At 38.5% G+C, this 11,065-nt stretch overlaps 1 pseudogene; it reads right to left on the bottom strand.

The window, feature by feature from the left end:
* Nucleotides 1-9,941: 9,941 nt before the first annotated feature.
* Nucleotides 9,942-10,857, bottom strand: LOC111164091 (CBY1-interacting BAR domain-containing protein 1 pseudogene; annotated as a pseudogene).
* Between the last annotated feature and the right edge of the window lie 208 nt (nucleotides 10,858-11,065).

Genomic DNA, 11,065 nt, shown 5'->3' with positions numbered 1-11,065 from the left:
TTTATTGAATGTCATTCGGAATTTCTACTCCAGCTTTGCAGTGGTCTTTTGGTAAATATTAGCCCAGTTTCTTACTAGTGTGTTTAACTTAGTTAATATCAGTGCCCTGTTTATGATGTCAAGACAGGGTTATTCTAAGTTCTAGGTGTGATTTCCTCACTTGGTACCATGATGCAAAATGCATGCTGTATCATTCTCAATGGAGAAAAACTGAAAGCATTTCCTCTAAGATCAGGAACAAGACAAGGTTGCCCACTCTCACCACTATTATTCAACATAGTTTTGGAAGTCCTAACCATGGCAATCAGAGAAGAAAAAGAAATAAAAGGAATCCAAACTGGAAAACAATAAGTAAAACTGTCACTGTTTGCAGATGACATGATGCTATACATAGAAAATCCTAAAGATGCCACCAGAAAACTACTAGAGCTAATCAATGAATTTGGTAAAGTAGCATGATATAAAACTAACACACAGAAATCTCTTGCTTTCCTATATACTAACAACAAAAAATTTGAAAGGGAAATTAAGGAAACACTCCCATTTACCATTGCAAAGAAAAGAATAAAATACCTAGGAATAAACCTACCTAAGGAGGCACAAGAACTGTATGCAGAAAATTATAAGACACTGATGAAAGAAATCAAAGATGATACAAACAGATGGAAAGATAAACCATGCTCTTAGATTAGATCAACATTGTGAAAATGATTATTGTACCGAAAGCAATCTGCAGACTCAGTGCAATCCCTATCAAGCTACCAATGGCATTTTTCACAGAACTAGAACAAAAATTTTTACAATTTGTATGGAAACACAAAAGACCCCAAATAGCCAAAGCAATCTTGAGAAAGAAAAATGGAGCTGGAAGAATCAAGCTCCCAGACTTCAGACTATACTACAAAGCTACAGTCATCAAGACTGTATGGTACTGGCACAAAAACAGAAATATAGATCAATGGAACAGGATTGAAAGCCCAGAGATAAACCCATGCACCTATGGTCACCTTATCTTTGATAAAGGAGGCAAGAATATACAATTGAGAAAAGACAGCCTCTTCAATAAGTGGTGCTGGGAAAACTGGACAGCCACATGTACAAGAATGAAATTAGAGCACTTCCTAACACCATACACAAAAATAAACTCAAAATGTATTAAAGACCTAAGTGTAAGGCCAGACACTATCAAACTCTTAGAGGAAAACAAAGGCAAAACACTATGACATAAATCACAGCAAGATCTTTTTGGATCCACCTGCTAGAGAAATGGAAATAAAAACAAAAATAAACAAATGGGGCCTAATGAAACTTAAAAGCTTTGGCACAGCAAAGGAAACCATAAGCAACATGAAAAGACACCCTCAGAATGGTAGAAAATACTTGCAAATGAAGCAACTGACAAAGGATTAATCTCCAAAATATACAAGCAGCTCATGCAGCTCAATATCAAAAAAACAAACAGCCCAATCCAAAAATGGGCAGAAGACCTAAACAGACATTTCTCCAAAGAAGACATACAAATGGCAAGAGGCACATGAAAAGTTGCTCAACATCACTAATTATTAGAGAAATGCAGATCAAAACTACAAAATTACCTCACACCAGTCAGCATGGCCATCATCAAAAAACCTACAAACAACAAATGCTGGAGAAGGTGTGGAGAAAAGGGAACCCTCTTGCACTGTTGGTGGGAATGTAAATTGATACAGCCACTATGGAGAACAATACGGAGGCTCCTTAAAAAAGTAAAAGTAGAACTACCATACGACCCAGCAATCCCACTACTCGGCATATACCCTGAGAAAACCATAATTCAAAAAGATATATGTGCCACAATGTTCACTGCAGCACTATTTACAAGAGCCAGGACATGGAAGCAACCTAAATGTCCATCAACAGATGAATGGATAAAGATGTGGCACATATATACAATGGAATATTAGTCAGTCATAAAAAGGAAAGAAATTGAGTTATTTGTAATGAGGTGGGTGGACCTAGAGTCTATCATACAGAGTGAAGTCAGTCAGAAAGAGAAAAACAAATACTGTATGCTAATGCACATATATGGAATCTAAAAAAACAGTACTGATGAACCTAGTGTCAGGACAGGAATAAAGATGCAGGTATAGAGAATGGACTTGAAAACACAATGGAGGAAGGGCAAGCTGGAAAAAAGTTAGAGTGTAGCATTGACATATATACACTACCAAATGTAAAATGGATACCTAGTGGGAAGCTACTGTATAGCACAGGGAGATCAGCTCGATGCTTTGTGATGACCTAGAAGGGTAGGATAGGGAAGGTGGGAGGGAGGCTCAAGAGGGAGGGGATATGGGGATACATGTATACATATAGCTGATTCACTTGGTTGTACAACAGAAACTAACACAACATTATCTCCAATAAAGATATTTTTAAAATGCATGTTATAGACTATTTGCAATCATGACTATATTTCTTCAGATAACAAAGACACCTTAGCTCTAAGGAGCTTTAATACTGTTGTATCTTCAAAATCCTTTGGTAAAAACATCACAGGAAAAGAAAGGATTCACAAATTTTTTTTTAGTGCTCTCCAAGCCCCACAGCACCCAGTATGAGACTATTCCCAGATTGTCTTATGGCTCCATATACAACCAGTTCAACTTTTGGTTGACTCGGTGAGTCAGTTCAGTGAAGCAACCTGTCAGTTTCATATTATATAATGGTCTAACCAATTTAACTGAATTGCCAGGGAGTTTGAAACAGCAAGCAATCAACTCAGGCAAAGCAGTTAAAGTGATTTTTACCTGTAGGTATAGTCTAAGCATCTGATATGAAGTTCTATGAGTTAGTATGTTTTATCTACACAAAATTATGATTTCTTTATTATAAAATATTCCTATTGTTTTGGCCTGTTCCTTCTTCTTTTTTATTATTTAAAAATTTTTTACATGTATTTATTGAGTGTCTATAAAAAGTAAAATCTGTTCAGGGAAGAATAAAACCCAGAATGGTCTGAAATTCATAGAAAAGGTTAAAGGAAAAAATGCATTATCTCTATTAGCTATCTCTATTTCAGAGAACTAGACCCCAGAAAGGGCAATGCTGGGAAAAGGTTGGAGTTATTGCGAGTGGGGCTGTGGGACTCCTTGACCCCCATGACATGCTTGGAAAGAACAGAGAAACTATCACGTGTGAAAATATAGTAGGATAAAATCTGAACGTTTATAATGAAGACCATTTGCCAGACCTGGGTGAACTCCATTCAAGAGAATGACAGAACCTGCTCCACGAAGTCATGAAGATCAGAGTTGCCTCAAGCCTAGAATATAGCAGTTGTCAAATTTTCAAAATGGTAGAAATAATATATTTTAATATATATAGAAGAGTAAATTTTATTTTGATTTTTTCAAACTAAGAATGGACTGGTATTGATTAGATGACATGTAAGCCCATAGAAAAGATGGGCACTGATAAGCAGAATGAGTTCACCAAGAGCAAGTTAAGCCATATTAATAACTTAGCAGATCAGCAGAATGCCCAGAGAGCTGAGTCAAGGATAAAATTTAGGTTCATGTGCTCTATGTTTGTCATGGCATAACTCTTGTTTTTTTCTTAACATCTTTATTGGGGTATAATTGTATAATTTCTTTACAATGTTGTGTTAGTTTCTGCTGTATAACTAAGTGAATCAGCTACATGTATACATATATCCCTATATCCTCTCCCTCTTTAGCCTCCCTCCCACCCTCCCTATGCCACCCCTCTAGGTGGTCACAAAGCACAGAGCTGACCTCCCTGTGCTATGCAACTGCCTCCCACTAGCTTTCTATTTTACATTTGGTAGTGTATATACGTCCATGCGACTCTCTCACTTCGTCCCAGCTTGCCGTTCCCCCTCCCCATGTCTTCAAGTCCATTCTCTACATCTGAGTCTTTATTCCTGTCCTACCCCTAGGTTCATCAGAACCTCCGTTTTTTTTTTAGATTCCATATATATGTGTTAGAATATGGTGTTTGTTTTTCTCTTTCTGACTTACTTCACTTTGTATGACAGACTCTAGTTCCATCCATCTCTACAAATAACTCAATTTCATTTCTTATTATGGCTGAATAATATTTTATTGTATATATGTGCCACATCTTCTTTATCCATTCATCTGTCGATGGACACTTAGGTTGCTTCCATGTCCTGGCTCTTGTAAATAGTGCTGCAGTGAACATTGTGGAACATGTATCTTTTTGAATTATGGTTTTCTCAGGGTATATGCCCAGTAGTGGGCTGCTGGGTCATATGGCAGTTCTATTTTTACTTTTTTAAGGAACCTCCGTATTGTTCTCCATAGTGGCTGTATCAATTTACATTCCCACCAACAGTGCAAGAGGGTTCCCTTTTCTCCACACCCTCTCCAGAATTTATTGTTCCTAGATTTTTTAATGATGGCCATTCTGACCGGTGTGAGGTGATACCTCACTGTAGTTTTGATTTGCATTTCTCTAATGATTAGTGATGTTGAGCATCTTTTCATATGTTTGTGAGAAATCTGTATGTCTACTTTGGAGAAATGTCTATTTAGGTCTTCTGCCATTTTTGGATTGGGTAGCTTATTTTTTGTGACATTGAGCTGCATGAGCTGCTTGTATATTTTGGAGATTAATCCTTTGTCAGTTGCTTCATTTGCAAATATTTCCTCCCATTCTGTGGGTTGTCTTTTCATGTTGTTTATAGTTTCCTTTACTGTGCTAAAGCTTTTAAGTTTCATTAGGTCCCATTTGTTTATTTTTGTTTTTATTTCCATTTCTCTAGCAGGTGGATCAAAAAGGAACTTGCTGTGATTTATGTCATAGAGTGTTCTGCCTATGTGTTCCTCTAAGAGTTTTATAGTGTCTGGCCTTACATTTAGGTCTTTAATCCATTTTGAGTTTGTTTTTGTGTATGGTGTTAGGAAGTGTTCTAGTTTCATTCTTTTACATGTAGCTGTCCAGTTTTCCCAGCACCATTAATTGAAGAGGCTGTCTTCTCTCTATTGTATATTCTTGCTTCCTTTGTCAAAGATAAGGTGACCAAGGTGCATGAGTTTATCTCTGGGCTTTCAATCCTGTTCCACTGATCTATATTTATGTTTTTATGCCAGTACCATACTGTCTTGATTACAGTAGCTTTGTAGTGTGGTCTGAAGTCAGGGAGCCTGATTCCTCCAGCTCTGTTTTTCTCTATCAAGATTGCGTTGGCTATTCAGGGTCTTTGTGTTTCCATACAAATTGTAAAATTTTTGTTCTAATTCTGTGAAAAATGTCATTGGTAGCTTGATAGGGATTGCATTGAATCTGTAGATTGCTTTCAGTATTATAGTCATTTTCACAGTGGTGTTTCTTCCAATCCAAGAACATGGTCTATCTTTCCACCTGTTTGTATCGTATTTAATTTCTTCCATCGTTGTCTTATAGCTTTCTACATAGAGGCCTTTTGTCTCCTTAGGAAGGTTTATTCCTAGGTATTTTATTCTTTTCATTGCAATGGTAAATGGGAGTGTTTCCTTAATTTCTCTTTCAGATTTTTCATTGTTAATGTATAGGAATGCAAGCGATTTCTGTGAATTAATTTCACATCCTGCTACTTTACCAAATTCATTGATTAGCTCTAGTAGTTTTCTGGTAGCATCTTTAGGATTCTCTATGTATAGTATCATGTTATCTGCAAACAGTGACACTTTTACTTCTTCTTTCCTGATCTGGATTCCTCTTATCTCTTTTTCTTCTCTGATTGCCGTGGCTAAAACTTCCAAAATGATGTTGAATGATAGTGCTGAGAGTGGCTATTTTTGTCTTCTTCCTGATCTTAGAGGAAATGGTTTCAGTTTTTCACCATTAAGTATGATGTTGGCTGTGGGTTTGTCATAAATGGCCTTTATTATATTGAGGTAGGTTCCCTTTATGCCCACTTTCTGGAGAGTTTTTTCATAAATGGGTGTTAAATTTTGTCAAAAGCTTTTTCTGCATCTATTGAGATGATCAGATGGTTTTTCTCCTTCAATTTGTTAATATGGTGTATCACATTGATTGATTTGTGTATATTGAAGAATCCCTGTATTTACTGGGAAAAATCCCACTTGATCATGGTGTATGATCCTTGAAATGTGCTGTTGGATTCTGTTTGCTAGTATTTTTTGAGGATTTTTGCATCTATGTTCATCAGTGATATTGGCCTATAGTTTCGTTTTTTGTGACATCTTTGTCTGGTTTTGGTGTCAGGGTGATGATGGCCTCGTAGAATGAGTTTGGGAGTGTTCCTCTCTCTGCTATATTTTGGAAGACATTGAGGAGGATAGGTCTTAGCTCTTCTCTAACTGTTTGATAGAATTCACCTGTGAAGCCATCTGGTCCTGAGCTTTTCTTTGTTGGAAGATTCTTGATCACAGTTTCAATTTCAGTGCTTGTGATTGTTCTCTTCATATTTTCTATTTCTTCCTGGTTCAGTCTTGGAAGGTTGTACTTTTCTAAGAATTTGTCCATTTCTTCCAGGTTGTCCATTTTATTGGCATATAGTTGCTTGTAGTAGTCTCTCATGATCCTATGTATTTCTGCAGTGTCAGTTGTTTCTTCTTTTTCATTTCTAATTCTATTAATTTGAGTCTTTTCCCTTTTTTTCTTGATGAGTCTGGCTAGTGGTTTAATCAATTTTGTTTATCTTCTCAAAGAACCAGCTTTTCATTTTATTGATATTTGTTACTATTTCCTTCATTTCTTTTTCCTTTATTTCAGATCTGATCTTTATGATTTCTTTCCTTCTGCTAAGTTTGGGGATTTTTTTGTTCTTCTTTCTCTAATTGCTTTAAGTGTAAGGTTACGTTGTTTATTTGAGCTGTTTCTTGTTTCTTGAGGTAGGATTGTATTGCTATAAACTTCCCTCTTAGAACTGCTTTTGCTGCATCCCATAGGTTTTGGGTCATCGTGTTTTCATTGTCATTTGTTTCTAGGTATTTTTTGACTTTCTCTTTGATTTCTTCAGCATTCTCTTGGTTATTTAGTAACATATTGTTTAGCCTCCACGTGTTTGTACTTTTTACAATCTTTTTCCTGTAATTGATATCTAGTCTCATAACATTGCTGTCAGAAAAGATACTTGATATGATTTCAATAATCTTAAATTTACCAAGGCTCGATTTGTGACCCAAGATATGATCTATCCTGGAGAATGTTCCATGAGCACTTGAGAAGAAAGTGTATTCTGTTTTTTCTGGATGGAAAGTCCTATAAATATCAATTAAGTCTATCTGGTCTAATGTGCCTATTAAAGCTTGTGTTTCCTTCTTTATTTTCATTTTGGATGACCTGTCCATTGGAGAAAGTGGGGTGTTAAAGTCCCATACTATTATTGATACTGTCAATTCCCCCTTTTATTGCTGTTAGCATTTGCCTTATGTATTGAGGTGCTCCTATGTTGAGTGCGTAAATATTTACAATTGTTATGTCTTCTTCTTGGATTGATCCCTTGATCATTATGTAGTGTCCTTCTTTGTCTCTTGTAATAGCCTTTATTTTAAAGTCTATTTTGTCTGATATGAGTATTGCTACTCCAGCTTTCTTTTGATTTCCATTTGCATGGAATATCTTTTTTCATCCCCTCACTTTCAGTCTGTATGTGTCCCTAGGACTGAAGTGGGTCTCTTGTAGACAGCATATATACAGGTCTTGTTTTTGTATCCATTCAGCCAGTCTGTGTCTTTTGGTTGGAGCATTTAATCCATTTACATTCGAAGTAATTATCGATATGTATGTTCCTATTAGCATTTTCTTAATTGTTTGGGGTTTGTTATTATAGGTTTTTCCTTCTCTTGTGTTTGCTGCCAAGAGAAGTTCCTTTAGTATTTGTTGTAAAGCTGGTTTGGTGGTGCTGAATTCTCTTAGCTTTTGCTTGTCTGTAAAGCTTTTAATTTCTCCATCGAATCTGAATGAGATCCTTCCTGGGTAGAGTAATCCTGGTTGTAGGTTTTTCCTTTTCATCACTTTAAATATGTCCTGCCACTCCCTTCTGGCTTGCAGAGTTTCTGCTGAAAGGTCAGCTGTTAACCATATGGGGTTTCCCTTGTATGTTATTTGTCGCTTAGTTTTTAGATAAAGATCTCCGGGAGAGCTTTCACTGATTGATATTACATGGGGCTGGGAGGTCTCTGGTGGTCCAATGTCCTGTAGTTGGCCCTCCCTCCTCAGAGGCTCGGTCCCAACACCTGGCTGAATCAACAAGACCCTGCCACAGGGCTCAGAATAAAAGGAAGAGAGAAAACAAACAAACAAACAGACCCTAGGACAAATGGGAAAAGCAAACCTAAACAGACAAAATCACACAAAGAAGCATACACATAGACACTCACAAAAAGGGAAAAAGGAAAAAAATAAGAAAGAGAGCAACCAAACCAAAAAACAAATCCACCAATGATAATAAGCCCTAAAAACTAAACTAAGATAAACATGAGACCAGAAACAAATTAGACGCAGAAAGCAAATTCGAAGTCTACAGTTGGTTCCAAAGTCCACCCCCTCAATTTTGGGAACATTCATTGTCTATTCAGGTATTCATCAGATACGGGGTTTATCAAGTTGACTGTGGGGATTTAAGCTGCTGCTCCTGAGGCTACAAAGAGAAATTTCCCTGTCTCTTCATTTTCTCACAGCTCCTGGGGTTTAGCTTTGGTTTTGGTCATGCCTCTGTGTGTAGGCCACCCTCAGGGGTCTGTTCCCTGCCCAGACAGGAGTAGGTTAAAGCAGAAGCTGATTAGGGCTCTCTTGCTCACTCAGGCCAAGGAGAGGGAGGGGTACTGTAGTCATAATTGGAATGTGGGGTGAGCCTGCGGCAGCAGAGACCTGTATAACATTGCAACAGCCTGAGGCATGCTGTGTGTTCTCCCGAGGAAGTTGTCCCTGGATCACGGGACCCTGGCAGTGGCGTGCTGCACAGGCTCTTGGGGGGAGTCTGGGTAGTGATCTGTACTTGCACACAGGATTCTTGGTGGCTGCAGCAGCAGCTTTGGTGGTTCATGCCTGTCTCTTGTGTCAGAGCTGATAGCTTCAGCTTGTGTCCTCTGGATCTCATTTTGGTGGTGCTCTGCCTTCTGTGGGCAGATGGAGAAGGAATCCCCTCTCCTCGTGCACCCTGAAACAATGGTCTCTTGCCTCTTAGGCAGGTCCAGACTTTTTCCCGGACTCCCTCCCAGCTAGCTGTTGCGCAGTAGCCCCCTTCAGGCTGTCTTCACACAGCCAACCCCAGTCCTCTCCCTGGGGTCTGACCTCCGAAGCCCAACCTCAGCTCCCAGCCCCCACCCGCCTCAGCAGGTGAGCTGACAAGTGTCTCAGGTTGGTGAGCGCTTATTGGCAATGATCCTCTGTGGCGGAATCTCTCTGCTTTGCCCTCTACATCCCTGTTGCTACGCTCTCCTCCGTGGCTCTGAAGCTCTCCCCCCGCCCACTGCCCGTCCGCACCAGTGAAGGGGCTCCCTAGGAGGGGCGCTTTTCCTCCTTCAGAGCTCCCTAGGAGGGGCTCCCTAGGAGGGGCTCCTTTTCCTCCTTCACAGCTCCCTCCCAAAGGTACAGGTCCCATCCCTATTCTTTTGTCTCTATTTTTTTTCTTTTGCCCTATCCAGGTACATGGAGATTTTCTTGCCTTTTGGGAAGTCTGAGGTCTTCTGCCAGCATTCAGTAGGTGTTCTGTAGGATTTGCTCCACATGTAGAGGTATTTTTGATGTATTTGTGGAGAGGTAGGTGATCTCCACGTCTTACTCCTCTGCCATCTTGAAGGTGTCTCCCTGTTTATTCTTCTAAAATAAAGTTTACATGGACACATCCTGAATTTTATTTATTTATTTATTGGTCAGCATAAATTTCCTTTAATAGTTTCTCCATTTCCAGTAGGATTTCATTTTGAGGTTTAACATATGAATCCAGTGTAAAGTTCTACAGTTTTAGTAAATCTGGATTTCAAGTCGTTTAAGATGAAAATGGAAATGCAAAGTTTACTTAAGAAATTTAATTTTCTTCTTCTATAACGTCTAAGTCTTCATCTTCTTCATCGTCCTCTTCTGCTTGTTGATCCTTTCTTAGTCAACAAATAGTTACCTGTTCTGCTCCAGATAAACACTTAGCTGACAGTGATCCCTGAAGAGGTGACTTTGAATTTGCTCTGACGATAACTAAATGACATAAATAATCTGGTGGATACAGAGACTTTTGGAAAACCTCTAAATCTTCTTCATCAATCTGTTGTGTATTTTGGTAGGAAGCAGTGTAGAACTCTAAAGCTTTGCTGTGAAATAACATTTCAATAATGATAAATTCTGAAAATATAGTCTTTATATCCATTATTTTCTGCTTTTCAAAATTGTCAATAGTTTCCTCCAAATGACAAGTTGTTCAGGTAGCATCCCTTGTAGCTCTTTGTAATTCAGTTTCTGCCTGTGAAATAACATATCAGTCAGATGGGTTTCTCTGACATATTCTTTCTGAGTTAACTGTTGAAAAGCTTCTTGATTCCTTGCTGTTAATGTTACTTTGAGGTCATCTCGCTTCATTTCTACAATGGTTCCATAAGCTTTCAAATGTTCAACTACTTTGGTTTCAAGTCTTTCAACGTCTGCTTGTCAATAATCCTGAAGTTTGGCAAACTCGTCAGCAAAGTTTTTCAGGCCCTGCTTTAAATTTGGGGTCTCTGTAGAGACATACACATTGATTTCATTCACCAGGAGCTCTGCTTTGTATCCCAGTCTGGCAGTTTTCTGCACATAAGCAGCAAAGATTTAGCACAGCTCTCCAAAATACTTCTCCACATTTGTGACAGCATCTTACAATTGAGCATCCTGGTTCTGCAAGCTGCATTTCAACATCTTGCCTTACACACAGCCAGAGACCGCAGGCTGGGGCCCAAAGACAGGGGCTCCGAGGCACCCAGGTCCATCCTGGATTTTAAAAAGAAATAAATGTAAAATAAGTAATTTCTAGATTTACCTTTATAGTCTATTGAAAAGGGCTTTAACTTGGCAGTGCAAAACAAATTTAATGCACAGCACTTTAACGAATATCACTACTCAAGAA

The sequence above is a fragment of the Delphinapterus leucas genome, chromosome 1, assembly GCF_059928025.1.
Source record: "Delphinapterus leucas isolate spDelLeu-1000000601 "Yukka" chromosome 1, BTC_Dleu_Yukka2, whole genome shotgun sequence".
Lineage (NCBI taxonomy): Eukaryota > Metazoa > Chordata > Mammalia > Artiodactyla > Monodontidae > Delphinapterus > Delphinapterus leucas.
Note: the sequence above shows the minus strand (reverse complement) of the source record. Positions and strands in the feature narration are given on the sequence as shown.